General features: G+C 43.0%; 5 long non-coding RNA genes across 12 annotated transcripts; all 5 read right to left on the reverse strand.

Moving 5' to 3' along the window:
- Positions 1-588: 588 nt before the first annotated feature.
- Positions 589-4,808, reverse strand: LOC146565445 (uncharacterized). Of its 2 annotated transcripts, none has more exons than XR_014894099.1 (4): positions 4,614-4,808; positions 3,677-3,794; positions 3,360-3,567; positions 589-2,381 (listed from the first exon to the last, which is right to left on the reverse strand). It is a non-coding gene; the product is annotated as an uncharacterized LOC146565445 (long non-coding RNA). The 2 variants fall into 2 exon arrangements; XR_014894098.1 differs by having other exon boundaries at positions 4,438-4,808.
- Positions 4,809-6,958: 2,150 nt separating this feature from the next.
- Positions 6,959-11,854, reverse strand: LOC146565446 (uncharacterized). Of its 2 annotated transcripts, none has more exons than XR_014894101.1 (4): positions 10,984-11,854; positions 10,047-10,164; positions 9,730-9,937; positions 6,959-8,751 (listed from the first exon to the last, which is right to left on the reverse strand). It is a non-coding gene; the product is annotated as an uncharacterized LOC146565446 (long non-coding RNA). The 2 variants fall into 2 exon arrangements; XR_014894100.1 differs by having other exon boundaries at positions 10,808-11,854.
- A 1,451-nt stretch (positions 11,855-13,305) lies between these two features.
- Positions 13,306-17,865, reverse strand: LOC146565447 (uncharacterized). Of its 3 annotated transcripts, none has more exons than XR_014894110.1 (4): positions 17,766-17,865; positions 16,408-16,525; positions 16,091-16,298; positions 13,306-15,112 (listed from the first exon to the last, which is right to left on the reverse strand). It is a non-coding gene; the product is annotated as an uncharacterized LOC146565447 (long non-coding RNA). The 3 variants fall into 3 exon arrangements; XR_014894109.1 differs by lacking the exon at positions 17,766-17,865 and adding an exon at positions 17,345-17,706; XR_014894107.1 differs by lacking the exon at positions 17,766-17,865 and adding an exon at positions 17,169-17,706.
- A 382-nt stretch (positions 17,866-18,247) lies between these two features.
- Positions 18,248-22,494, reverse strand: LOC146565448 (uncharacterized). Of its 3 annotated transcripts, none has more exons than XR_014894106.1 (4): positions 22,395-22,494; positions 21,057-21,174; positions 20,740-20,947; positions 18,248-19,761 (listed from the first exon to the last, which is right to left on the reverse strand). It is a non-coding gene; the product is annotated as an uncharacterized LOC146565448 (long non-coding RNA). The 3 variants fall into 3 exon arrangements; XR_014894105.1 differs by lacking the exon at positions 22,395-22,494 and adding an exon at positions 21,994-22,188; XR_014894104.1 differs by lacking the exon at positions 22,395-22,494 and adding an exon at positions 21,818-22,188.
- A 382-nt stretch (positions 22,495-22,876) lies between these two features.
- Positions 22,877-27,428, reverse strand: LOC146565449 (uncharacterized). 2 transcript variants are annotated; one of them, XR_014894103.1, is made up of 4 exons: positions 26,623-27,428; positions 25,686-25,803; positions 25,369-25,576; positions 22,877-24,390 (listed from the first exon to the last, which is right to left on the reverse strand). It is a non-coding gene; the product is annotated as an uncharacterized LOC146565449 (long non-coding RNA). The 2 variants fall into 2 exon arrangements; XR_014894102.1 differs by having other exon boundaries at positions 26,447-27,426.
- Positions 27,429-27,646: the final 218 nt, after the last annotated feature.

Below are 27,646 nucleotides of genomic sequence, written 5' to 3' on the forward strand. Positions count from 1 at the left end.
CGGCTGCTGAGTGAGCCCTCATCTGGGACTCTCCTCAGCTCTTTCTGGGACAGTGGCGCGGCTGCCCCTCTGTTGGTCTTCCTTGGTCTCTTGTGTTCTGGGGGCCTCTGGATGTCTGGAGTTTTGATCTCCTCCATACCTGCTTCATGCCCTGGAGGACGGGGCTGTGGCCCCCCCACACCCTCTAGCAGATCATTACATGAAGGAACCTTTTTAAAAAAAACAAGCGCATCCATGCTCACAGGTGTACACATGGGTGATCACACCCACAAACTACACCCTTTTTGGCTCCTACCTCAAAGCACACTGTGTTCTGTTGATCTTATGTGCTGCACAATAATGTTTAATATTTAGTATTTACTGTCATATTCCCATATATCATTGTGATGCTGTTTATTCTATTACTCTTGTTCTCTTCTGCTTGTTTTCTTTTTTCTTTCTCAGCAGGTGATCCAGGTGATCGATATATGCATTTTTTATTTCTTTTTTTTTTCTGCTCATTCTGTTGGTTTTTGTTTTTTGCCCTTCTCCCCCGTCCCTCTTCTCAGCTGTTTCTCTTTCCCTCTTTCTTTCCCCCAGTCAAGTCTGTCCCGTATTCAGCAAGTGAAAATAAAATAAACAATAAAAGGTGAATCAAATGGACCATTACGGCAAGGCTGGGATGGTCAATTTGGTAAAGTAAATCCGTTGGGCATCTTTCTTTGCCTTTAGACAACAATTCTGATGGCAAAAGAGCCAAACGGGACAGGCAAAAAAAAAAGAAAAAAAGAAAAAAAAGAAGTGGCTTTAGATCTGACTCTTACAGACAGGCATGCATGTCTCAGGGTGATTACACACTAACACATTGTGATTAATCACACACATTTGTATACATTTTATTAACAAGATAAAAAAAAAACACTATACAAAATGTGTTTTTGTGACAGGCCGCTAGTAACAAAGTGCTTAAAGATTTCAAATTGGTTCTTTCCCAAGTTTTCTGTTATGTGTACACATATTCCTTGAATTAGGTGCTTTTTAATTCTCCAATAATGGTCAGTGCAAAGTGTTTACACAAACAAACAAACAAACAAACAAGTGTTTACACAAACAAACAAACAAAAAACATTACTCAGAAAATGGTCAGGTACAAGAACTGGATTAAAAAGGATTGGAAAAAACAGATAATGTCCAATGAAATACTTCAGCGTGTGGCTCATGACTTTTGCACAGTACTGTAAATGTTATTAATAATGAAAGATATAAAGATGTAGCTTTCCCATTTTTAAAAAATTCCCATACACATTATTCTTTTCTTCTAGTGAAGGTGCCTCCTCCTTCAGACCTTAGGATAACTAATTTCTCAGACAGTGACATCACGGTGCGCTGGGAAGCTGCAGATGATGATGATGTTTCTTACCTCATTAAGTGGATCTCCCTAAGTGGAGGCGACCTGAGGCAGGTGGGGAAGAACTATTGAGTTGTTGGAGTACATATTATGAAATAAAAAATACAATATCTCAATAAACTGTTGTCCTGTGTCTTAAGGAGTATCAGATATCACTGTCTGCACTCTATGGAGATGGAGCTCAGAGTGAAGCTGTGGCCGTACGCTATAGCACCTGTGAGTCACACATTTTAACTATATCAGCTGCTGGTGGGAGCAGGCTCTCATGGATCTTTCTGGATATTTGCAGCGGGGACATGCTGGGGTCATTTTGGAGCAGGTTAATTTGTGTGCGCCACGTGTCATAATCAGTTTTGTTGTTAGGTCTGGGAACCTTACCGGAGAAGGTACGGAGTCTAACCTGGGACTGGATGTGTTTGACATCTTGCCTTCGTACGATATGCTCTACCACGACCTTCTGAATGTCAGGTGGATTCAAATCACTTACTGAAAGGGACGCACAGGCTTAAGCAGACAAAGAAGGAAATCGGGTAAACCCTCCAGCACTCATTTCTGTGTCCATTTTGGGCTAAAAACAAAAACACCTCATAACTACCTGTGGATGCTGGCTGAGCCTCTGAAGGTTGAGTGATATGTCATTAAGCAGGTAGTCAGAGTTCTCATTGATCAGTTCCTTGAGGGAAGTGTATCCACAGGCCTTACTGATGTCCTACATGGAGCTCAGCGCCGCCTGGCTCACCAGCAGTGTCTCCTCACCAGCTTTCTCCAGCACAGGATACAGCGAGGCCATCAACAAGGCACAGAAATTGCGGCCCACTGGCTGAGCACAGCAGGCGATTCCCCCGAGTTGGATGCACAGCTGACAGATGTTGCTGTTGAGCTAATGGATCATGGATGCAGATGTTGATGATGAAGGAATCACTTGGAGAGAGCTTGTATTTGAGTTGCTGGCATCACTGTTGTATATCGAGGGGAGTCTGGATGGACCGAGCAGCTACGCAAAGAGACAAAACCTGTGTTAAAGCACTGCTTTCTAACCACTTTTACACATGCACTGCAGCTCTGAAGTTTTCAAGATATTGTCCATGCACGTGAGAACGCAAATGTCTGACACAGTTAGATCAAACATTAAACAGCCTTTAGCCTTCCTGCTCCTGAGTGAAAGCCTGTATTATATCTGACTGTGCTCATGTGGGGATAAGACAGATTAGCCTTTTCTCAAAGTGAAGAGTGGGGGCCAATTTAGGATCTTCACTCAAATTTAAAATACAAGGGAAACTGATGTATTTCCTTAAATAAACAAAAACCACACAAGCGCTTATAAAATGCTCATCCTACCCAGTCATATGCAAAGTGTTAGAATCAACGTGTGATCCACCTGCCACTAAGAGATATTATTTCTCTTTGGTAGATGGAAAAAATGGAATCAAACTCACTGTCAGTAGCTACAACAGCACATTTGTTATAATATGATGAATCAAGCATTTAGATATTAAATAGTATTGAGGGAGACAGGATCAAATACAGTGGGGCAAAAAAGTATTTAGTCAGCCACCAATTGTGCACGTTCTCCCACTTAAAAATATGAGAGAGGCCTGTCATTTTCATCATAGGTATACCTCTAACTTGTCCGAGTTTTAAAGAACTGATTTGCAAATTATGGTGGAAAAGAAGTATTTGGTCACCTCATTTTTTGCCCCACTGCGTAATATACAAAGATATTTGTGGCAACTCGATGTGCTTTGTCCACTTTTATTATCGGATTGCTCTGTTAACCAAAGGGAATACCTCAGTTTATTGTATGTTTGACTATAATTTACAAAAAGACTAAAGCATCATTTCTTATCTTTTCTACAATAACTATCAAATGAACAAATGGAGAGTGCTCGCTCAAGTCATGGATCAAGTGACTTAAAGGGCCGTTTTCAAAGAAAACTAAAAGTGTATAAGCAACCAAGGAAGTGAGTCCTACCTGGCCACTGGACAACATTCAGTGACAGTGCACTTGCTGGCATCTCCGGTGGGCAGAGCCCTGATTCAGTAGGGTGAATAAGGGATCTTGTCTCCTCCGTACTTAATGAGAGTGGTGTATCTGTCAGTCATGTCTGGCACATAAAACACCAGGTAGGTCCCATCATGGCTGTCACAGATATCTGCTTCTTGGGCTTCCCCTCTGGGTCCTTCAGGAGAAAACAAAAACTGTTACCTAAATATCAATGCTTTGAATACATTATTGTGTGGTCCACGTTCATGCACTCACAGTGATCTGCACTGCCAGCAGTCCCTCACCTGCATCTTTGGCATCAATGGTGACCTTCACTGGCAGAGAGGTGGGCGCTCCAGTGGTGTTAAGGCCGGATCCACTTGCACGCACCTTGCTGGTATCATGGGTGGGCAGCACCTTCACCTTGTAAGGGCGGACCAAAGGGGAGAGAAGACAACTGGCTGTGGAATACAGTCTCACAAATGAAAGGAGCCTTATTTACAGAACCGAGTAAACCACGCAAAGAGTTTTCCATTTTCAAAGCTGGCCAGAGTGGAACACTGTAACATGTAACACCTAGAAGGTTCAGATGGCTGCAGTACTTTGCTAATTTGGATCAAATGTTTGGGGGGAAAATGTAATTAAATCAAGTGATTGTAATGCTGTTACTTCCGTTGTGTAGTTAACCATCTATCATTTTAGATGTTTCATTAGCAGCCTGATGAAATTAGCTGTGTAGTTAGCCGACTTCTGCCATCCAAACAGATGAGGTGAATTATGCAGATCACTAGCACAGTACACAGATTACCACTTCTTATTCCAGCCAGACTTCAGGTACTTCATTCGAATCATGCAGTAACAACAAAGATTTATTACTACTGGCTTTTTAAATTGTGCTTCTTCTGTTCTAGAAAAACAGAAACATGTGATCACAGGGTTTTGTTTTTTTCAATGACATTTGTGTTGGTTGTGTCGGTTGCAGGCAAACATTTATCATAATGGTTAGATATTAGGAAATAGCTTAAAATGTGTGCATATTTAACTTGTTGCACTGCCGTAGTGTTACCTGCGTGGGATCTCCTCATGAGCATATGACTGTACCCTGGATGATGATATGTGAGGAGCTTGAACTTGATTCGCTAACAGAAACTAATTTGGCTAGCTTAGCGCACATGTCTTGTGGCAAGATATATGCACTTAAATGTTTTAAGTCATTGGCTGTTCTGCCAAATTGCCACCAACCTGCAACTTTGTGAGCTGACTGTTTCGCGATTTTTGTGTTTTAGACAACAAAAAGAAAAGAAAAAGATGTACAGATCCAGGCTTTTCCTTTACTGTGGTAGTCGCATAGAATGACGTCACTGACACTGGTTTAATATGAAAACAAACTTTGCAAAAAAAAGAAAGAAGAAGAAGTGAGTCGGCGTGTCATCTTTATCGAGCACCATACATGTTTTGCCTCACATTAAAATTATTATTTTTCCTTTTCAAAAATAATTTATATTCAGAGAAGTCAAATATAGCAAATTTGTACAGCTTACACGGCCGCCAGGTGGCGCAGAACACTTGCCGGCCCCTGGCAACTTGAAGCACAGACAGGCCCTGGTTCGAGCCTCGGCTCGAACACACTCACTGAGTTCAGGTCCTATCTGTGTCTTCAGTCTGCTAGGGGGATTCCTGGGCTGCGCAGGGAATCCCAATCCTTTTTTTTTCTTTTCTTTTTTGGGCTGTTGGGGCCTGTATTTACAAAGCTGGGACTATCTCCGTTGTCATGGCTACCAAGAACAACGCCAGCTTGGGGGAGAGCGGAGAGCCGATAAGCAAACACTCATTCATCCTTTCTCCTCTTTCGTTTCACAGCTGCTGCGGTGGGAAACGCTGGGACTTGTGTGGCTATGCAGTTTTTGCATTGTTGGCAACTTTTAAGGACCAGCCTTGAATTTTACAGATTTGATAAGTGAAGCCTGGATATATAGTGAAGAGAGCTGGGATAATCTGGGCAGAATCTGCAGGCTGCATCTCCAAATCACAAGTGGCTTTAGATCTGACTCTTACAGACAGGCATGCATGTCTCAGGGTGATTACACACTAACACATTGTGATTAATCACACACATTTGTATACATTTTATTAACAAGATAATAAAAAAAACACTATACAAAATGTGTTTTTGTGACAGGCCGCTAGTAACAAAGTGCTCTCAAGGTTAAATACACATACCGGTAGACATTGAGGGCTAGCAGGAGGGACCATGCGCTTACCTGCTGCTCTCTGGCAGGTAGCTCCATGCCCTCCTGGGTTTTAAATGCACCTTAGAACACACATGCATCAACACTACAATGAGCGGGTGGAGGGAGGTTTGGAGTCTTCTCTCACCCCCATTCTCTGCGACCTGCTGGAGCGGGGGGGGGGGGGGGGGGGCTAGGAGGAGGAGTTGGCCGTCCGACTGCGGTCTGGGGTGTGGGGCCTCCCTGCTGCTGCGGAGTCGGGGCGGTCTGCCTCCCCCCACCGCAGGGAAAAGGGTAATACCACCTGGGTCTGGGTGCAGTTCCCCCTCCAGGGGCAAGGGTACCTAGACCCGGTTTGTAGGGTACGCTTGGGGAGTGTGATCGTGTGTACAGCGTCTCTTTATGTCTGTCTCCACGTTGGTTGAGTGTGGAGTAAGTGCATATGAGAGCATGAGGGTGGGAATGGATGTTTGTATATGTGTGTGCCTGTATTTCTGTGTCTATATGTCAGGTTGGGTGTCAGGCGCCACCTCTCTGGGGACATCTCAGGCCCTCCAAGGTTTGGAGGCCTATCTCCCCCTACCACCACTTCCCCTGCCAGTGGCGGACTCCCTCAGACATCGGTGCGTTGGTGGTTCTTTGTGTCCGGGGATGGGCGTCCAGGTACACACCGGCTCACTCCTTGGCGGCCGCTTATCGGGGCCTGGAGCCTGGGGCTCGCTCGGGCCACTCACGGGCGCGTCACTGCAACTCCCCCTGGCTTCTGCTCCGCGGCTGCTGAGTGAGCCCTCATCTGGGACTCTCCTCAGCTCTTTCTGGGACAGTGGCGCGGCTGCCCCTCTGTTGGTCTTCCTTGGTCTCTTGTGTTCTGGGGGCCTCTGGATGTCTGGAGTTTTGATCTCCTCCATACCTGCTTCATGCCCTGGAGGACGGGGCTGTGGCCCCCCCACACCCTCTAGCAGATCATTACATGAAGGAACCTTTTTAAAAAAAACAAGCGCATCCATGCTCACAGGTGTACACATGGGTGATCACACCCACAAACTACACCCTTTTTGGCTCCTACCTCAAAGCACACTGTGTTCTGTTGATCTTATGTGCTGCACAATAATGTTTAATATTTAGTATTTACTGTCATATTCCCATATATCATTGTGATGCTGTTTATTCTATTACTCTTGTTCTCTTCTGCTTGTTTTCTTTTTTCTTTCTCAGCAGGTGATCCAGGTGATCGATATATGCATTTTTTATTTCTTTTTTTTTTCTGCTCATTCTGTTGGTTTTTGTTTTTTGCCCTTCTCCCCCGTCCCTCTTCTCAGCTGTTTCTCTTTCCCTCTTTCTTTCCCCCAGTCAAGTCTGTCCCGTATTCAGCAAGTGAAAATAAAATAAACAATAAAAGGTGAATCAAATGGACCATTACGGCAAGGCTGGGATGGTCAATTTGGTAAAGTAAATCCGTTGGGCATCTTTCTTTGCCTTTAGACAACAATTCTGATGGCAAAAGAGCCAAACGGGACAGGCAAAAAAAAAAGAAAAAAAGAAAAAAAAGAAGTGGCTTTAGATCTGACTCTTACAGACAGGCATGCATGTCTCAGGGTGATTACACACTAACACATTGTGATTAATCACACACATTTGTATACATTTTATTAACAAGATAAAAAAAAAACACTATACAAAATGTGTTTTTGTGACAGGCCGCTAGTAACAAAGTGCTTAAAGATTTCAAATTGGTTCTTTCCCAAGTTTTCTGTTATGTGTACACATATTCCTTGAATTAGGTGCTTTTTAATTCTCCAATAATGGTCAGTGCAAAGTGTTTACACAAACAAACAAACAAACAAACAAGTGTTTACACAAACAAACAAACAAAAAACATTACTCAGAAAATGGTCAGGTACAAGAACTGGATTAAAAAGGATTGGAAAAAACAGATAATGTCCAATGAAATACTTCAGCGTGTGGCTCATGACTTTTGCACAGTACTGTAAATGTTATTAATAATGAAAGATATAAAGATGTAGCTTTCCCATTTTTAAAAAATTCCCATACACATTATTCTTTTCTTCTAGTGAAGGTGCCTCCTCCTTCAGACCTTAGGATAACTAATTTCTCAGACAGTGACATCACGGTGCGCTGGGAAGCTGCAGATGATGATGATGTTTCTTACCTCATTAAGTGGATCTCCCTAAGTGGAGGCGACCTGAGGCAGGTGGGGAAGAACTATTGAGTTGTTGGAGTACATATTATGAAATAAAAAATACAATATCTCAATAAACTGTTGTCCTGTGTCTTAAGGAGTATCAGATATCACTGTCTGCACTCTATGGAGATGGAGCTCAGAGTGAAGCTGTGGCCGTACGCTATAGCACCTGTGAGTCACACATTTTAACTATATCAGCTGCTGGTGGGAGCAGGCTCTCATGGATCTTTCTGGATATTTGCAGCGGGGACATGCTGGGGTCATTTTGGAGCAGGTTAATTTGTGTGCGCCACGTGTCATAATCAGTTTTGTTGTTAGGTCTGGGAACCTTACCGGAGAAGGTACGGAGTCTAACCTGGGACTGGATGTGTTTGACATCTTGCCTTCGTACGATATGCTCTACCACGACCTTCTGAATGTCAGGTGGATTCAAATCACTTACTGAAAGGGACGCACAGGCTTAAGCAGACAAAGAAGGAAATCGGGTAAACCCTCCAGCACTCATTTCTGTGTCCATTTTGGGCTAAAAACAAAAACACCTCATAACTACCTGTGGATGCTGGCTGAGCCTCTGAAGGTTGAGTGATATGTCATTAAGCAGGTAGTCAGAGTTCTCATTGATCAGTTCCTTGAGGGAAGTGTATCCACAGGCCTTACTGATGTCCTACATGGAGCTCAGCGCCGCCTGGCTCACCAGCAGTGTCTCCTCACCAGCTTTCTCCAGCACAGGATACAGCGAGGCCATCAACAAGGCACAGAAATTGCGGCCCACTGGCTGAGCACAGCAGGCGATTCCCCCGAGTTGGATGCACAGCTGACAGATGTTGCTGTTGAGCTAATGGATCATGGATGCAGATGTTGATGATGAAGGAATCACTTGGAGAGAGCTTGTATTTGAGTTGCTGGCATCACTGTTGTATATCGAGGGGAGTCTGGATGGACCGAGCAGCTACGCAAAGAGACAAAACCTGTGTTAAAGCACTGCTTTCTAACCACTTTTACACATGCACTGCAGCTCTGAAGTTTTCAAGATATTGTCCATGCACGTGAGAACGCAAATGTCTGACACAGTTAGATCAAACATTAAACAGCCTTTAGCCTTCCTGCTCCTGAGTGAAAGCCTGTATTATATCTGACTGTGCTCATGTGGGGATAAGACAGATTAGCCTTTTCTCAAAGTGAAGAGTGGGGGCCAATTTAGGATCTTCACTCAAATTTAAAATACAAGGGAAACTGATGTATTTCCTTAAATAAACAAAAACCACACAAGCGCTTATAAAATGCTCATCCTACCCAGTCATATGCAAAGTGTTAGAATCAACGTGTGATCCACCTGCCACTAAGAGATATTATTTCTCTTTGGTAGATGGAAAAAATGGAATCAAACTCACTGTCAGTAGCTACAACAGCACATTTGTTATAATATGATGAATCAAGCATTTAGATATTAAATAGTATTGAGGGAGACAGGATCAAATACAGTGGGGCAAAAAAGTATTTAGTCAGCCACCAATTGTGCACGTTCTCCCACTTAAAAATATGAGAGAGGCCTGTCATTTTCATCATAGGTATACCTCTAACTTGTCCCAGTTTTAAAGAACTGATTTGCAAATTATGGTGGAAAAGAAGTATTTGGTCACCTCATTTTTTGCCCCACTGCGTAATATACAAAGATATTTGTGGCAACTCGATGTGCTTTGTCCACTTTTATTATCGGATTGCTCTGTTAACCAAAGGGAATACCTCAGTTTATTGTATGTTTGACTATAATTTACAAAAAGACTAAAGCATCATTTCTTATCTTTTCTACAATAACTATCAAATGAACAAATGGAGAGTGCTCGCTCAAGTCATGGATCAAGTGACTTAAAGGGCCGTTTTCAAAGAAAACTAAAAGTGTATAAGCAACCAAGGAAGTGAGTCCTACCTGGCCACTGGACAACATTCAGTGACAGTGCACTTGCTGGCATCTCCGGTGGGCAGAGCCCTGATTCAGTAGGGTGAATAAGGGATCTTGTCTCCTCCGTACTTAATGAGAGTGGTGTATCTGTCAGTCATGTCTGGCACATAAAACACCAGGTAGGTCCCATCATGGCTGTCACAGATATCTGCTTCTTGGGCTTCCCCTCTGGGTCCTTCAGGAGAAAACAAAAACTGTTACCTAAATATCAATGCTTTGAATACATTATTGTGTGGTCCACGTTCATGCACTCACAGTGATCTGCACTGCCAGCAGTCCCTCACCTGCATCTTTGGCATCAATGGTGACCTTCACTGGCAGAGAGGTGGGCGCTCCAGTGGTGTTAAGGCCGGATCCACTTGCACGCACCTTGCTGGTATCATGGGTGGGCAGCACCTTCACCTTGTAAGGGCGGACCAAAGGGGAGAGAAGACAACTGGCTGTGGAATACAGTCTCACAAATGAAAGGAGCCTTATTTACAGAACCGAGTAAACCACGCAAAGAGTTTTCCATTTTCAAAGCTGGCCAGAGTGGAACACTGTAACATGTAACACCTAGAAGGTTCAGATGGCTGCAGTACTTTGCTAATTTGGATCAAATGTTTGGGGGGAAAATGTAATTAAATCAAGTGATTGTAATGCTGTTACTTCCGTTGTGTAGTTAACCATCTATCATTTTAGATGTTTCATTAGCAGCCTGATGAAATTAGCTGTGTAGTTAGCCGACTTCTGCCATCCAAACAGATGAGGTGAATTATGCAGATCACTAGCACAGTACACAGATTACCACTTCTTATTCCAGCCAGACTTCAGGTACTTCATTCGAATCATGCAGTAACAACAAAGATTTATTACTACTGGCTTTTTAAATTGTGCTTCTTCTGTTCTAGAAAAACAGAAACATGTGATCACAGGGTTTTGTTTTTTTCAATGACATTTGTGTTGGTTGTGTCGGTTGCAGGCAAACATTTATCATAATGGTTAGATATTAGGAAATAGCTTAAAATGTGTGCATATTTAACTTGTTGCACTGCCGTAGTGTTACCTGCGTGGGATCTCCTCATGAGCATATGACTGTACCCTGGATGATGATATGTGAGGAGCTTGAACTTGATTCGCTAACAGAAACTAATTTGGCTAGCTTAGCGCACATGTCTTGTGGCAAGATATATGCACTTAAATGTTTTAAGTCATTGGCTGTTCTGCCAAATTGCCACCAACCTGCAACTTTGTGAGCTGACTGTTTCGCGATTTTTGTGTTTTAGACAACAAAAAGAAAAGAAAAAGATGTACAGATCCAGGCTTTTCCTTTACTGTGGTAGTCGCATAGAATGACGTCACTGACACTGGTTTAATATGAAAACAAACTTTGCAAAAAAAAGAAAGAAGAAGAAGTGAGTCGGCGTGTCATCTTTATCGAGCACCATACATGTTTTGCCTCACATTAAAATTATTATTTTGCCTTTTCAAAAATAATTTATATTCAGAGAAGTCAAATATAGCAAATTTGTACAGCTTACACGGCGGGCAGGTGGCGCAGAACACTTGCCGGCCCCTGGCAACTTGAAGCACAGACAGGCCCTGGTTCGAGCCTCGGCTCGAACACACTCACTGAGTTCAGGTCCTATCTGTGTCTTCAGTCTGCTAGGGGGATTCCTGGGCTGCGCAGGGAATCCCAATCCTTTTTTTTTCTTTTCTTTTTTGGGCTGTTGGGGCCTGTATTTACAAAGCTGGGACTATCTCCGTTGTCATGGCTACCAAGAACAACGCCAGCTTGGGGGAGAGCGGAGAGCCGATAAGCAAACACTCATTCATCCTTTCTCCTCTTTCGTTTCACAGCTGCTGCGGTGGGAAACGCTGGGACTTGTGTGGCTATGCAGTTTTTGCATTGTTGGCAACTTTTAAGGACCAGCCTTGAATTTTACAGATTTGATAAGTGAAGCCTGGATATATAGTGAAGAGAGCTGGGATAATCTGGGCAGAATCTGCAGGCTGCATCTCCAAATCACAAGTGGCTTTAGATCTGACTCTTACAGACAGGCATGCATGTCTCAGGGTGATTACACACTAACACATTGTGATTAATCACACACATTTGTATACATTTTATTAACAAGATAATAAAAAAAACACTATACAAAATGTGTTTTTGTGACAGGCCGCTAGTAACAAAGTGCTCTCAAGGTTAAATACACATACCGGTAGACATTGAGGGCTAGCAGGAGGGACCATGCGCTTACCTGCTGCTCTCTGGCAGGTAGCTCCATGCCCTCCTGGGTTTTAAATGCACCTTAGAACACACATGCATCAACACTACAATGAGCGGGTGGAGGGAGGTTTGGAGTCTTCTCTCACCCCCATTCTCTGCGACCTGCTGGAGCGGGGGGGGGGCTAGGAGGAGGAGTTGGCCGTCCGACTGCGGTCTGGGGTGTGGGGCCTCCCTGCTGCTGCGGAGTCGGGGCGGTCTGCCTCCCCCCACCGCAGGGAAAAGGGTAATACCACCTGGGTCTGGGTGCAGTTCCCCCTCCAGGGGCAAGGGTACCTAGACCCGGTTTGTAGGGTACGCTTGGGGAGTGTGATCGTGTGTACAGCGTCTCTTTATGTCTGTCTCCACGTTGGTTGAGTGTGGAGTAAGTGCATATGAGAGCATGAGGGTGGGAATGGATGTTTGTATATGTGTGTGCCTGTATTTCTGTGTCTATATGTCAGGTTGGGTGTCAGGCGCCACCTCTCTGGGGACATCTCAGGCCCTCCAAGGTTTGGAGGCCTATCTCCCCCTACCACCACTTCCCCTGCCAGTGGCGGACTCCCTCAGACATCGGTGCGTTGGTGGTTCTTTGTGTCCGGGGATGGGCGTCCAGGTACACACCGGCTCACTCCTTGGCGGCCGCTTATCGGGGCCTGGAGCCTGGGGCTCGCTCGGGCCACTCACGGGCGCGTCACTGCAACTCCCCCTGGCTTCTGCTCCGCGGCTGCTGAGTGAGCCCTCATCTGGGACTCTCCTCAGCTCTTTCTGGGACAGTGGCGCGGCTGCCCCTCTGTTGGTCTTCCTTGGTCTCTTGTGTTCTGGGGGCCTCTGGATGTCTGGAGTTTTGATCTCCTCCATACCTGCTTCATGCCCTGGAGGACGGGGCTGTGGCCCCCCCACACCCTCTAGCAGATCATTACATGAAGGAACCTTTTTAAAAAAAACAAGCGCATCCATGCTCACAGGTGTACACATGGGTGATCACACCCACAAACTACACCCTTTTTGGCTCCTACCTCAAAGCACACTGTGTTCTGTTGATCTTATGTGCTGCACAATAATGTTTAATATTTAGTATTTACTGTCATATTCCCATATATCATTGTGATGCTGTTTATTCTATTACTCTTGTTCTCTTCTGCTTGTTTTCTTTTTTCTTTCTCAGCAGGTGATCCAGGTGATCGATATATGCATTTTTTATTTCTTTTTTTTTTCTGCTCATTCTGTTGGTTTTTGTTTTTTGCCCTTCTCCCCCGTCCCTCTTCTCAGCTGTTTCTCTTTCCCTCTTTCTTTCCCCCAGTCAAGTCTGTCCCGTATTCAGCAAGTGAAAATAAAATAAACAATAAAAGGTGAATCAAATGGACCATTACGGCAAGGCTGGGATGGTCAGTTTGGTAAAGTAAATCCGTTGGGCATCTTTCTTTGCCTTTAGACAACAATTCTGATGGCAAAAGAGCCAAACGGGACAGGCAAAAAAAAAAGAAAAAAAGAAAAAAAAGAAGTGGCTTTAGATCTGACTCTTACAGACAGGCATGCATGTCTCAGGGTGATTACACACTAACACATTGTGATTAATCACACACATTTGTATACATTTTATTAACAAGATAAAAAAAAAACACTATACAAAATGTGTTTTTGTGACAGGCCGCTAGTAACAAAGTGCTTAAAGATTTCAAATTGGTTCTTTCCCAAGTTTTCTGTTATGTGTACACATATTCCTTGAATTAGGTGCTTTTTAATTCTCCAATAATGGTCAGTGCAAAGTGTTTACACAAACAAACAAACAAACAAACAAGTGTTTACACAAACAAACAAACAAAAAACATTACTCAGAAAATGGTCAGGTACAAGAACTGGATTAAAAAGGATTGGAAAAAACAGATAATGTCCAATGAAATACTTCAGCGTGTGGCTCATGACTTTTGCACAGTACTGTAAATGTTATTAATAATGAAAGATATAAAGATGTAGCTTTCCCATTTTTAAAAAATTCCCATACACATTATTCTTTTCTTCTAGTGAAGGTGCCTCCTCCTTCAGACCTTAGGATAACTAATTTCTCAGACAGTGACATCACGGTGCGCTGGGAAGCTGCAGATGATGATGATGTTTCTTACCTCATTAAGTGGATCTCCCTAAGTGGAGGCGACCTGAGGCAGGTGGGGAAGAACTATTGAGTTGTTGGAGTACGTATTATGAAATAAAAAATACAATATCTCAATAAACTGTTGTCCTGTGTCTTAAGGAGTATCAGATATCACTGTCTGCACTCTATGGAGATGGAGCTCAGAGTGAAGCTGTGGCCGTACGCTATAGCACCTGTGAGTCACACATTTTAACTATATCAGCTGCTGGTGGGAGCAGGCTCTCATGGATCTTTCTGGATATTTGCAGCGGGGACATGCTGGGGTCATTTTGGAGCAGGTTAATTTGTGTGCGCCACGTGTCATAATCAGTTTTGTTGTTAGGTCTGGGAACCTTACCGGAGAAGGTACGGAGTCTAACCTGGGACTGGATGTGTTTGACATCTTGCCTTCGTACGATATGCTCTACCACGACCTTCTGAATGTCAGGTGGATTCAAATCACTTACTGAAAGGGACGCACAGGCTTAAGCAGACAAAGAAGGAAATCGGGTAAACCCTCCAGCACTCATTTCTGTGTCCATTTTGGGCTAAAAACAAAAACACCTCATAACTACCTGTGGATGCTGGCTGAGCCTCTGAAGGTTGAGTGATATGTCATTAAGCAGGTAGTCAGAGTTCTCATTGATCAGTTCCTTGAGGGAAGTGTATCCACAGGCCTTACTGATGTCCTACATGGAGCTCAGCGCCGCCTGGCTCACCAGCAGTGTCTCCTCACCAGCTTTCTCCAGCACAGGATACAGCGAGGCCATCAACAAGGCACAGAAATTGCGGCCCACTGGCTGAGCACAGCAGGCGATTCCCCCGAGTTGGATGCACAGCTGACAGATGTTGCTGTTGAGCTAATGGATCATGGATGCAGATGTTGATGATGAAGGAATCACTTGGAGAGAGCTTGTATTTGAGTTGCTGGCATCACTGTTGTATATCGAGGGGAGTCTGGATGGACCGAGCAGCTACGCAAAGAGACAAAACCTGTGTTAAAGCACTGCTTTCTAACCACTTTTACACATGCACTGCAGCTCTGAAGTTTTCAAGATATTGTCCATGCACGTGAGAACGCAAATGTCTGACACAGTTAGATCAAACATTAAACAGCCTTTAGCCTTCCTGCTCCTGAGTGAAAGCCTGTATTATATCTGACTGTGCTCATGTGGGGATAAGACAGATTAGCCTTTTCTCAAAGTGAAGAGTGGGGGCCAATTTAGGATCTTCACTCAAATTTAAAATACAAGGGAAACTGATGTATTTCCTTAAATAAACAAAAACCACACAAGCGCTTATAAAATGCTCATCCTACCCAGTCATATGCAAAGTGTTAGAATCAACGTGTGATCCACCTGCCACTAAGAGATATTATTTCTCTTTGGTAGATGGAAAAAATGGAATCAAACTCACTGTCAGTAGCTACAACAGCACATTTGTTATAATATGATGAATCAAGCATTTAGATATTAAATAGTATTGAGGGAGACAGGATCAAATACAGTGGGGCAAAAAAGTATTTAGTCAGCCACCAATTGTGCACGTTCTCCCACTTAAAAATATGAGAGAGGCCTGTCATTTTCATCATAGGTATACCTCTAACTTGTCCCAGTTTTAAAGAACTGATTTGCAAATTATGGTGGAAAAGAAGTATTTGGTCACCTCATTTTTTGCCCCACTGCGTAATATACAAAGATATTTGTGGCAACTCGATGTGCTTTGTCCACTTTTATTATCGGATTGCTCTGTTAACCAAAGGGAATACCTCAGTTTATTGTATGTTTGACTATAATTTACAAAAAGACTAAAGCATCATTTCTTATCTTTTCTACAATAACTATCAAATGAACAAATGGAGAGTGCTCGCTCAAGTCATGGATCAAGTGACTTAAAGGGCCGTTTTCAAAGAAAACTAAAAGTGTATAAGCAACCAAGGAAGTGAGTCCTACCTGGCCACTGGACAACATTCAGTGACAGTGCACTTGCTGGCATCTCCGGTGGGCAGAGCCCTGATTCAGTAGGGTGAATAAGGGATCTTGTCTCCTCCGTACTTAATGAGAGTGGTGTATCTGTCAGTCATGTCTGGCACATAAAACACCAGGTAGGTCCCATCATGGCTGTCACAGATATCTGCTTCTTGGGCTTCCCCTCTGGGTCCTTCAGGAGAAAACAAAAACTGTTACCTAAATATCAATGCTTTGAATACATTATTGTGTGGTCCACGTTCATGCACTCACAGTGATCTGCACTGCCAGCAGTCCCTCACCTGCATCTTTGGCATCAATGGTGACCTTCACTGGCAGAGAGGTGGGCGCTCCAGTGGTGTTAAGGCCGGATCCACTTGCACGCACCTTGCTGGTATCATGGGTGGGCAGCACCTTCACCTTGTAAGGGCGGACCAAAGGGGAGAGAAGACAACTGGCTGTGGAATACAGTCTCACAAATGAAAGGAGCCTTATTTACAGAACCGAGTAAACCACGCAAAGAGTTTTCCATTTTCAAAGCTGGCCAGAGTGGAACACTGTAACATGTAACACCTAGAAGGTTCAGATGGCTGCAGTACTTTGCTAATTTGGATCAAATGTTTGGGGGGAAAATGTAATTAAATCAAGTGATTGTAATGCTGTTACTTCCGTTGTGTAGTTAACCATCTATCATTTTAGATGTTTCATTAGCAGCCTGATGAAATTAGCTGTGTAGTTAGCCGACTTCTGCCATCCAAACAGATGAGGTGAATTATGCAGATCACTAGCACAGTACACAGATTACCACTTCTTATTCCAGCCAGACTTCAGGTACTTCATTCGAATCATGCAGTAACAACAAAGATTTATTACTACTGGCTTTTTAAATTGTGCTTCTTCTGTTCTAGAAAAACAGAAACATGTGATCACAGGGTTTTGTTTTTTTCAATGACATTTGTGTTGGTTGTGTCGGTTGCAGGCAAACATTTATCATAATGGTTAGATATTAGGAAATAGCTTAAAATGTGTGCATATTTAACTTGTTGCACTGCCGTAGTGTTACCTGCGTGGGATCTCCTCATGAGCATATGACTGTACCCTGGATGATGATATGTGAGGAGCTTGAACTTGATTCGCTAACAGAAACTCATTTGGCTAGCTTAGCGCACATGTCTTGTGGCAAGATATATGCACTTAAATGTTTTAAGTCATTGGCTGTTCTGCCAAATTGCCACCAACCTGCAACTTTGTGAGCTGACTGTTTCGCGATTTTTGTGTTTTAGACAACAAAAAGAAAAGAAAAAGATGTACAGATCCAGGCTTTTCCTTTACTGTGGTAGTCGCATAGAATGACGTCACTGACACTGGTTTAATATGAAAACAAACTTTGCAAAAAAAAGAAAGAAGAAGAAGTGAGTCGGCGTGTCATCTTTATCGAGCACCATACATGTTTTGCCTCACATTAAAATTATTATTTTGCCTTTTCAAAAATAATTTATATTCAGAGAAGTCAAATATAGCAAATTTGTACAGCTTACACGGCGGGCAGGTGGCGCAGAACACTTGCCGGCCCCTGGCAACTTGAAGCACAGACAGGCCCTGGTTCGAGTCGAGGCTCGAACACTTACACACTCACTCACTCACTCACACACTCACTGACTTCAAATCCTCTCTGTGTCTTCAGTCTGCTAGGGGGATTCCTGGTCTGCGCAGGGAATCCCAATCCTTTTTTTTCTTTTCTTTTTTGGGCTGTTGGGGCCTGTATTTACAAAGCTGGGACTATCTCCGTTGTCATGGCTACCAAGAACAACGCCAGCTTGGGGGAGAGCGGAGAGCCGATAAGCAAACACTCATTCATCCTTTCTCCTCTTTCGTTTCACAGCTGCTGCGGTGGGAAACGCTGGGACTTGTGTGGCTATGCAGTTTTTGCATTGTTGGCAACTTTTAAGGACCAGCCTTGAATTTTACAGATTTGATAAGTGAAGCCTGGATATATAGTGAAGAGAGCTGGGATAATCTGGGCAGAATCTGCAGGCTGCATCTCCAAATCACAAGTGGCTTTAGATCTGACTCTTACAGACAGGCATGCATGTCTCAGGGTGATTACACACTAACACATTGTGATTAATCACACACATTTGTATACATTTTATTAACAAGATAATAAAAAAAACACTATACAAAATGTGTTTTTGTGACAGGCCGCTAGTAACAAAGTGCTTAAAGATTTCAAATTGGTTCTTTCCCAAGTTTTCTGTTATGTGTACACATATTCCTTGAATTAGGTGCTTTTTAATTCTCCAATAATGGTCAGTGCAAAGTGTTTACACAAACAAACAAACAAACAAACAAGTGTTTACACAAACAAACAAACAAAAAACATTACTCAGAAAATGGTCAGGTACAAGAACTGGATTAAAAAGGATTGGAAAAAACAGATAATGTCCAATGAAATACTTCAGCGTGTGGCTCATGACTTTTGCACAGTACTGTAAATGTTATTAATAATGAAAGATATAAAGATGTAGCTTTCCCATTTTTAAAAAATTCCCATACACATTATTCTTTTCTTCTAGTGAAGGTGCCTCCTCCTTCAGACCTTAGGATAACTAATTTCTCAGACAGTGACATCACGGTGCGCTGGGAAGCTGCAGATGATGATGATGTTTCTTACCTCATTAAGTGGATCTCCCTAAGTGGAGGCGACCTGAGGCAGGTGGGGAAGAACTATTGAGTTGTTGGAGTACATATTATGAAATAAAAAATACAATATCTCAATAAACTGTTGTCCTGTGTCTTAAGGAGTATCAGATATCACTGTCTGCACTCTATGGAGATGGAGCTCAGAGTGAAGCTGTGGCCGTACGCTATAGCACCTGTGAGTCACACATTTTAACTATATCAGCTGCTGGTGGGAGCAGGCTCTCATGGATCTTTCTGGATATTTGCAGCGGGGACATGCTGGGGTCATTTTGGAGCAGGTTAATTTGTGTGCGCCACGTGTCATAATCAGTTTTGTTGTTAGGTCTGGGAACCTTACCGGAGAAGGTACGGAGTCTAACCTGGGACTGGATGTGTTTGACATCTTGCCTTCGTACGATATGCTCTACCACGACCTTCTGAATGTCAGGTGGATTCAAATCACTTACTGAAAGGGACGCACAGGCTTAAGCAGACAAAGAAGGAAATCGGGTAAACCCTCCAGCACTCATTTCTGTGTCCATTCTGGGCTAAAAACAAAAACACCTCATAACTACCTGTGGATGCTGGCTGAGCCTCTGAAGGTTGAGTGATATGTCATTAAGCAGGTAGTCAGAGTTCTCATTGATCAGTTCCTTGAGGGAAGTGTATCCACAGGCCTTACTGATGTCCTACATGGAGCTCAGCGCCGCCTGGCTCACCAGCAGTGTCTCCTCACCAGCTTTCTCCAGCACAGGATACAGCGAGGCCATCAACAAGGCACAGAAATTGCGGCCCACTGGCTGAGCACAGCAGGCGATTCCCCCGAGTTGGATGCACAGCTGACAGATGTTGCTGTTGAGCTAATGGATCATGGATGCAGATGTTGATGATGAAGGAATCACTTGGAGAGAGCTTGTATTTGAGTTGCTGGCATCACTGTTGTATATCGAGGGGAGTCTGGATGGACCGAGCAGCTACGCAAAGAGACAAAACCTGTGTTAAAGCACTGCTTTCTAACCACTTTTACACATGCACTGCAGCTCTGAAGTTTTCAAGATATTGTCCATGCACGTGAGAACGCAAATGTCTGACACAGTTAGATCAAACATTAAACAGCCTTTAGCCTTCCTGCTCCTGAGTGAAAGCCTGTATTATATCTGACTGTGCTCATGTGGGGATAAGACAGATTAGCCTTTTCTCAAAGTGAAGAGTGGGGGCCAATTTAGGATCTTCACTCAAATTTAAAATACAAGGGAAACTGATGTATTTCCTTAAATAAACAAAAACCACACAAGCGCTTATAAAATGCTCATCCTACCCAGTCATATGCAAAGTGTTAGAATCAACGTGTGATCCACCTGCCACTAAGAGATATTATTTCTCTTTGGTAGATGGAAAAAATGGAATCAAACTCACTGTCAGTAGCTACAACAGCACATTTGTTATAATATGATGAATCAAGCATTTAGATATTAAATAGTATTGAGGGAGACAGGATCAAATACAGTGGGGCAAAAAAGTATTTAGTCAGCCACCAATTGTGCACGTTCTCCCACTTAAAAATATGAGAGAGGCCTGTCATTTTCATCATAGGTATACCTCTAACTTGTCCCAGTTTTAAAGAACTGATTTGCAAATTATGGTGGAAAAGAAGTATTTGGTCACCTCATTTTTTGCCCCACTGCGTAATATACAAAGATATTTGTGGCAACTCGATGTGCTTTGTCCACTTTTATTATCGGATTGCTCTGTTAACCAAAGGGAATACCTCAGTTTATTGTATGTTTGACTATAATTTACAAAAAGACTAAAGCATCATTTCTTATCTTTTCTACAATAACTATCAAATGAACAAATGGAGAGTGCTCGCTCAAGTCATGGATCAAGTGACTTAAAGGGCCGTTTTCAAAGAAAACTAAAAGTGTATAAGCAACCAAGGAAGTGAGTCCTACCTGGCCACTGGACAACATTCAGTGACAGTGCACTTGCTGGCATCTCCGGTGGGCAGAGCCCTGATTCAGTAGGGTGAATAAGGGATCTTGTCTCCTCCGTACTTAATGAGAGTGGTGTATCTGTCAGTCATGTCTGGCACATAAAACACCAGGTAGGTCCCATCATGGCTGTCACAGATATCTGCTTCTTGGGCTTCCCCTCTGGGTCCTTCAGGAGAAAACAAAAACTGTTACCTAAATATCAATGCTTTGAATACATTATTGTGTGGTCCACGTTCATGCACTCACAGTGATCTGCACTGCCAGCAGTCCCTCACCTGCATCTTTGGCATCAATGGTGACCTTCACTGGCAGAGAGGTGGGCGCTCCAGTGGTGTTAAGGCCGGATCCACTTGCACGCACCTTGCTGGTATCATGGGTGGGCAGCACCTTCACCTTGTAAGGGCGGACCAAAGGGGAGAGAAGACAACTGGCTGTGGAATACAGTCTCACAAATGAAAGGAGCCTTATTTACAGAACCGAGTAAACCACGCAAAGAGTTTTCCATTTTCAAAGCTGGCCAGAGTGGAACACTGTAACATGTAACACCTAGAAGGTTCAGATGGCTGCAGTACTTTGCTAATTTGGATCAAATGTTTGGGGGGAAAATGTAATTAAATCAAGTGATTGTAATGCTGTTACTTCCGTTGTGTAGTTAACCATCTATCATTTTAGATGTTTCATTAGCAGCCTGATGAAATTAGCTGTGTAGTTAGCCGACTTCTGCCATCCAAACAGATGAGGTGAATTATGCAGATCACTAGCACAGTACACAGATTACCACTTCTTATTCCAGCCAGACTTCAGGTACTTCATTCGAATCATGCAGTAACAACAAAGATTTATTACTACTGGCTTTTTAAATTGTGCTTCTTCTGTTCTAGAAAAACAGAAACATGTGATCACAGGGTTTTGTTTTTTTCAATGACATTTGTGTTGGTTGTGTCGGTTGCAGGCAAACATTTATCATAATGGTTAGATATTAGGAAATAGCTTAAAATGTGTGCATATTTAACTTGTTGCACTGCCGTAGTGTTACCTGCGTGGGATCTCCTCATGAGCATATGACTGTACCCTGGATGATGATATGTGAGGAGCTTGAACTTGATTCGCTAACAGAAACTAATTTGGCTAGCTTAGCGCACATGTCTTGTGGCAAGATATATGCACTTAAATGTTTTAAGTCATTGGCTGTTCTGCCAAATTGCCACCAACCTGCAACTTTGTGAGCTGACTGTTTCGCGATTTTTGTGTTTTAGACAACAAAAAGAAAAGAAAAAGATGTACAGATCCAGGCTTTTCCTTTACTGTGGTAGTCGCATAGAATGACGTCACTGACACTGGTTTAATATGAAAACAAACTTTGCAAAAAAAAGAAAGAAGAAGAAGTGAGTCGGCGTGTCATCTTTATCGAGCACCATACATGTTTTGCCTCACATTAAAATTATTATTTTGCCTTTTCAAAAATAATTTATATTCAGAGAAGTCAAATATAGCAAATTTGTACAGCTTACACGGCGGGCAGGTGGCGCAGAACACTTGCCGGCCCCTGGCAACTTGAAGCACAGACAGGCGCTGGTTCGAGTCGAGGCTCGAACACTTACACACTCACTGACTTCAAATCCTCTCTGTGTCTTCAGTCTGCTAGGGGGATTCCTGGTCTGCGCAGGGAATCCCAATCCTTTTTTTTCTTTTCTTTTTTGGGCTGTTGGGGCCTGTATTTACAAAGCTGGGACTATCTCCGTTGTCATGGCTACCAAGAACAACGCCAGCTTGGGGGAGAGCGGAGAGCCGATAAGCAAACACTCATTCATCCTTTCTCCTCTTTCGTTTCACAGCTGCTGCGGTGGGAAACGCTGGGACTTGTGTGGCTATGCAGTTTTTGCATTGTTGGCAACTTTTAAGGACCAGCCTTGAATTTTACAGATTTGATAAGTGAAGCCTGGATATATAGTGAAGAGAGCTGGGATAATCTGGGCAGAATCTGCAGGCTGCATCTCCAAATCACAAGTGGCTTTAGATCTGACTCTTACAGACAGGCATGCATGTCTCAGGGTGATTACACACTAACACATTGTGATTAATCACACACATTTGTATACATTTTATTAACAAGATAATAAAAAAAACACTATACAAAATGTGTTTTTGTGACAGGCCGCTAGTAACAAAGTGCTTAAAGATTTCAAATTGGTTCTTTCCCAAGTTTTCTGTTATGTGTACACATATTCCTTGAATTAGGTGCTTTTTAATTCTCCAATAATGGTCAGTGCAAAGTGTTTACACAAACAAACAAACAAACAAACAAGTGTTTACACAAACAAACAAACAAAAAACATTACTCAGAAAATGGTCAGGTACAAGAACTGGATTAAAAAGGATTGGAAAAAACAGATAATGTCCAATGAAATACTTCAGCGTGTGGCTCATGACTTTTGCACAGTACTGTAAATGTTATTAATAATGAAAGATATAAAGATGTAGCTTTCCCATTTTTAAAAAATTCCCATACACATTATTCTTTTCTTCTAGTGAAGGTGCCTCCTCCTTCAGACCTTAGGATAACTAATTTCTCAGACAGTGACATCACGGTGCGCTGGGAAGCTGCAGATGATGATGATGTTTCTTACCTCATTAAGTGGATCTCCCTAAGTGGAGGCGACCTGAGGCAGGTGGGGAAGAACTATTGAGTTGTTGGAGTACATATTATGAAATAAAAAATACAATATCTCAATAAACTGTTGTCCTGTGTCTTAAGGAGTATCAGATATCACTGTCTGCACTCTATGGAGATGGAGCTCAGAGTGAAGCTGTGGCCGTACGCTATAGCACCTGTGAGTCACACATTTTAACTATATCAGCTGCTGGTGGGAGCAGGCTCTCATGGATCTTTCTGGATATTTGCAGCGGGGACATGCTGGGGTCATTTTGGAGCAGGTTAATTTGTGTGCGCCACGTGTCATAATCAGTTTTGTTGTTAGGTCTGGGAACCTTACCGGAGAAGGTACGGAGTCTAACCTGGGACTGGATGTGTTTGACATCTTGCCTTCGTACGATATGCTCTACCACGACCTTCTGAATGTCAGGTGGATTCAAATCACTTACTGAAAGGGACGCACAGGCTTAAGCAGACAAAGAAGGAAATCGGGTAAACCCTCCAGCACTCATTTCTGTGTCCATTTTGGGCTAAAAACAAAAACACCTCATAACTACCTGTGGATGCTGGCTGAGCCTCTGAAGGTTGAGTGATATGTCATTAAGCAGGTAGTCAGAGTTCTCATTGATCAGTTCCTTGAGGGAAGTGTATCCACAGGCCTTACTGATGTCCTACATGGAGCTCAGCGCCGCCTGGCTCACCAGCAGTGTCTCCTCACCAGCTTTCTCCAGCACAGGATACAGCGAGGCCATCAACAAGGCACAGAAATTGCGGCCCACTGGCTGAGCACAGCAGGCGATTCCCCCGAGTTGGATGCACAGCTGACAGATGTTGCTGTTGAGCTAATGGATCATGGATGCAGATGTTGATGATGAAGGAATCACTTGGAGAGAGCTTGTATTTGAGTTGCTGGCATCACTGTTGTATATCGAGGGGAGTCTGGATGGACCGAGCAGCTACGCAAAGAGACAAAACCTGTGTTAAAGCACTGCTTTCTAACCACTTTTACACATGCACTGCAGCTCTGAAGTTTTCAAGATATTGTCCATGCACGTGAGAACGCAAATGTCTGACACAGTTAGATCAAACATTAAACAGCCTTTAGCCTTCCTGCTCCTGAGTGAAAGCCTGTATTATATCTGACTGTGCTCATGTGGGGATAAGACAGATTAGCCTTTTCTCAAAGTGAAGAGTGGGGGCCAATTTAGGATCTTCACTCAAATTTAAAATACAAGGGAAACTGATGTATTTCCTTAAATAAACAAAAACCACACAAGCGCTTATAAAATGCTCATCCTACCCAGTCATATGCAAAGTGTTAGAATCAACGTGTGATCCACCTGCCACTAAGAGATATTATTTCTCTTTGGTAGATGGAAAAAATGGAATCAAACTCACTGTCAGTAGCTACAACAGCACATTTGTTATAATATGATGAATCAAGCATTTAGATATTAAATAGTATTGAGGGAGACAGGATCAAATACAGTGGGGCAAAAAAGTATTTAGTCAGCCACCAATTGTGCACGTTCTCCCACTTAAAAATATGAGAGAGGCCTGTCATTTTCATCATAGGTATACCTCTAACTTGTCCCAGTTTTAAAGAACTGATTTGCAAATTATGGTGGAAAAGAAGTATTTGGTCACCTCATTTTTTGCCCCACTGCGTAATATACAAAGATATTTGTGGCAACTCGATGTGCTTTGTCCACTTTTATTATCGGATTGCTCTGTTAACCAAAGGGAATACCTCAGTTTATTGTATGTTTGACTATAATTTACAAAAAGACTAAAGCATCATTTCTTATCTTTTCTACAATAACTATCAAATGAACAAATGGAGAGTGCTCGCTCAAGTCATGGATCAAGTGACTTAAAGGGCCGTTTTCAAAGAAAACTAAAAGTGTATAAGCAACCAAGGAAGTGAGTCCTACCTGGCCACTGGACAACATTCAGTGACAGTGCACTTGCTGGCATCTCCGGTGGGCAGAGCCCTGATTCAGTAGGGTGAATAAGGGATCTTGTCTCCTCCGTACTTAATGAGAGTGGTGTATCTGTCAGTCATGTCTGGCACATAAAACACCAGGTAGGTCCCATCATGGCTGTCACAGATATCTGCTTCTTGGGCTTCCCCTCTGGGTCCTTCAGGAGAAAACAAAAACTGTTACCTAAATATCAATGCTTTGAATACATTATTGTGTGGTCCACGTTCATGCACTCACAGTGATCTGCACTGCCAGCAGTCCCTCACCTGCATCTTTGGCATCAATGGTGACCTTCACTGGCAGAGAGGTGGGCGCTCCAGTGGTGTTAAGGCCGGATCCACTTGCACGCACCTTGCTGGTATCATGGGTGGGCAGCACCTTCACCTTGTAAGGGCGGACCAAAGGGGAGAGAAGACAACTGGCTGTGGAATACAGTCTCACAAATGAAAGGAGCCTTATTTACAGAACCGAGTAAACCACGCAAAGAGTTTTCCATTTTCAAAGCTGGCCAGAGTGGAACACTGTAACATGTAACACCTAGAAGGTTCAGATGGCTGCAGTACTTTGCTAATTTGGATCAAATGTTTGGGGGGAAAATGTAATTAAATCAAGTGATTGTAATGCTGTTACTTCCGTTGTGTAGTTAACCATCTATCATTTTAGATGTTTCATTAGCAGCCTGATGAAATTAGCTGTGTAGTTAGCCGACTTCTGCCATCCAAACAGATGAGGTGAATTATGCAGATCACTAGCACAGTACACAGATTACCACTTCTTATTCCAGCCAGACTTCAGGTACTTCATTCGAATCATGCAGTAACAACAAAGATTTATTACTACTGGCTTTTTAAATTGTGCTTCTTCTGTTCTAGAAAAACAGAAACATGTGATCACAGGGTTTTGTTTTTTTCAATGACATTTGTGTTGGTTGTGTCGGTTGCAGGCAAACATTTATCATAATGGTTAGATATTAGGAAATAGCTTAAAATGTGTGCATATTTAACTTGTTGCACTGCCGTAGTGTTACCTGCGTGGGATCTCCTCATGAGCATATGACTGTACCCTGGATGATGATATGTGAGGAGCTTGAACTTGATTCGCTAACAGAAACTAATTTGGCTAGCTTAGCGCACATGTCTTGTGGCAAGATATATGCACTTAAATGTTTTAAGTCATTGGCTGTTCTGCCAAATTGCCACCAACCTGCAACTTTGTGAGCTGACTGTTTCGCGATTTTTGTGTTTTAGACAACAAAAAGAAAAGAAAAAGATGTACAGATCCAGGCTTTTCCTTTACTGTGGTAGTCGCATAGAATGACGTCACTGACACTGGTTTAATATGAAAACAAACTTTGCAAAAAAAAGAAAGAAGAAGAAGTGAGTCGGCGTGTCATCTTTATCGAGCACCATACATGTTTTGCCTCACATTAAAATTATTATTTTGCCTTTTCAAAAATAATTTATATTCAGAGAAGTCAAATATAGCAAATTTGTACAGCTTACACGGCGGGCAGGTGGCGCAGAACACTTGCCGGCCCCTGGCAACTTGAAGCACAGACAGGCCCTGGTTCGAGCCTCGGCTCGAACACACTCACTGAGTTCAGGTCCTATCTGTGTCTTCAGTCTGCTAGGGGGATTCCTGGGCTGCGCAGGGAATCCCAATCCTTTTTTTTTCTTTTCTTTTTTGGGCTGTTGGGGCCTGTATTTACAAAGCTGGGACTATCTCCGTTGTCATGGCTACCAAGAACAACGCCAGCTTGGGGGAGAGCGGAGAGCCGATAAGCAAACACTCATTCATCCTTTCTCCTCTTTCGTTTCACAGCTGCTGCGGTGGGAAACGCTGGGACTTGTGTGGCTATGCAGTTTTTGCATTGTTGGCAACTTTTAAGGACCAGCCTTGAATTTTACAGATTTGATAAGTGAAGCCTGGATATATAGTGAAGAGAGCTGGGATAATCTGGGCAGAATCTGCAGGCTGCATCTCCAAATCACAAGTGGCTTTAGATCTGACTCTTACAGACAGGCATGCATGTCTCAGGGTGATTACACACTAACACATTGTGATTAATCACACACATTTGTATACATTTTATTAACAAGATAATAAAAAAAAACACTATACAAAATGTGTTTTTGTGACAGGCCGCTAGTAACAAAGTGCTCTCAAGGTTAAATACACATACCGGTAGACATTGAGGGCTAGCAGGAGGGACCATGCGCTTACCTGC

The sequence above is a fragment of the Mchenga conophoros genome, linkage group LG10, assembly GCF_057382185.1.
Source record: "Mchenga conophoros isolate Kocher_MC1m ecotype Shallow Benthic linkage group LG10, M_conophoros_male_GT1.1, whole genome shotgun sequence".
Classification (NCBI taxonomy): Eukaryota; Metazoa; Chordata; class Actinopteri; order Cichliformes; family Cichlidae; genus Mchenga; species Mchenga conophoros.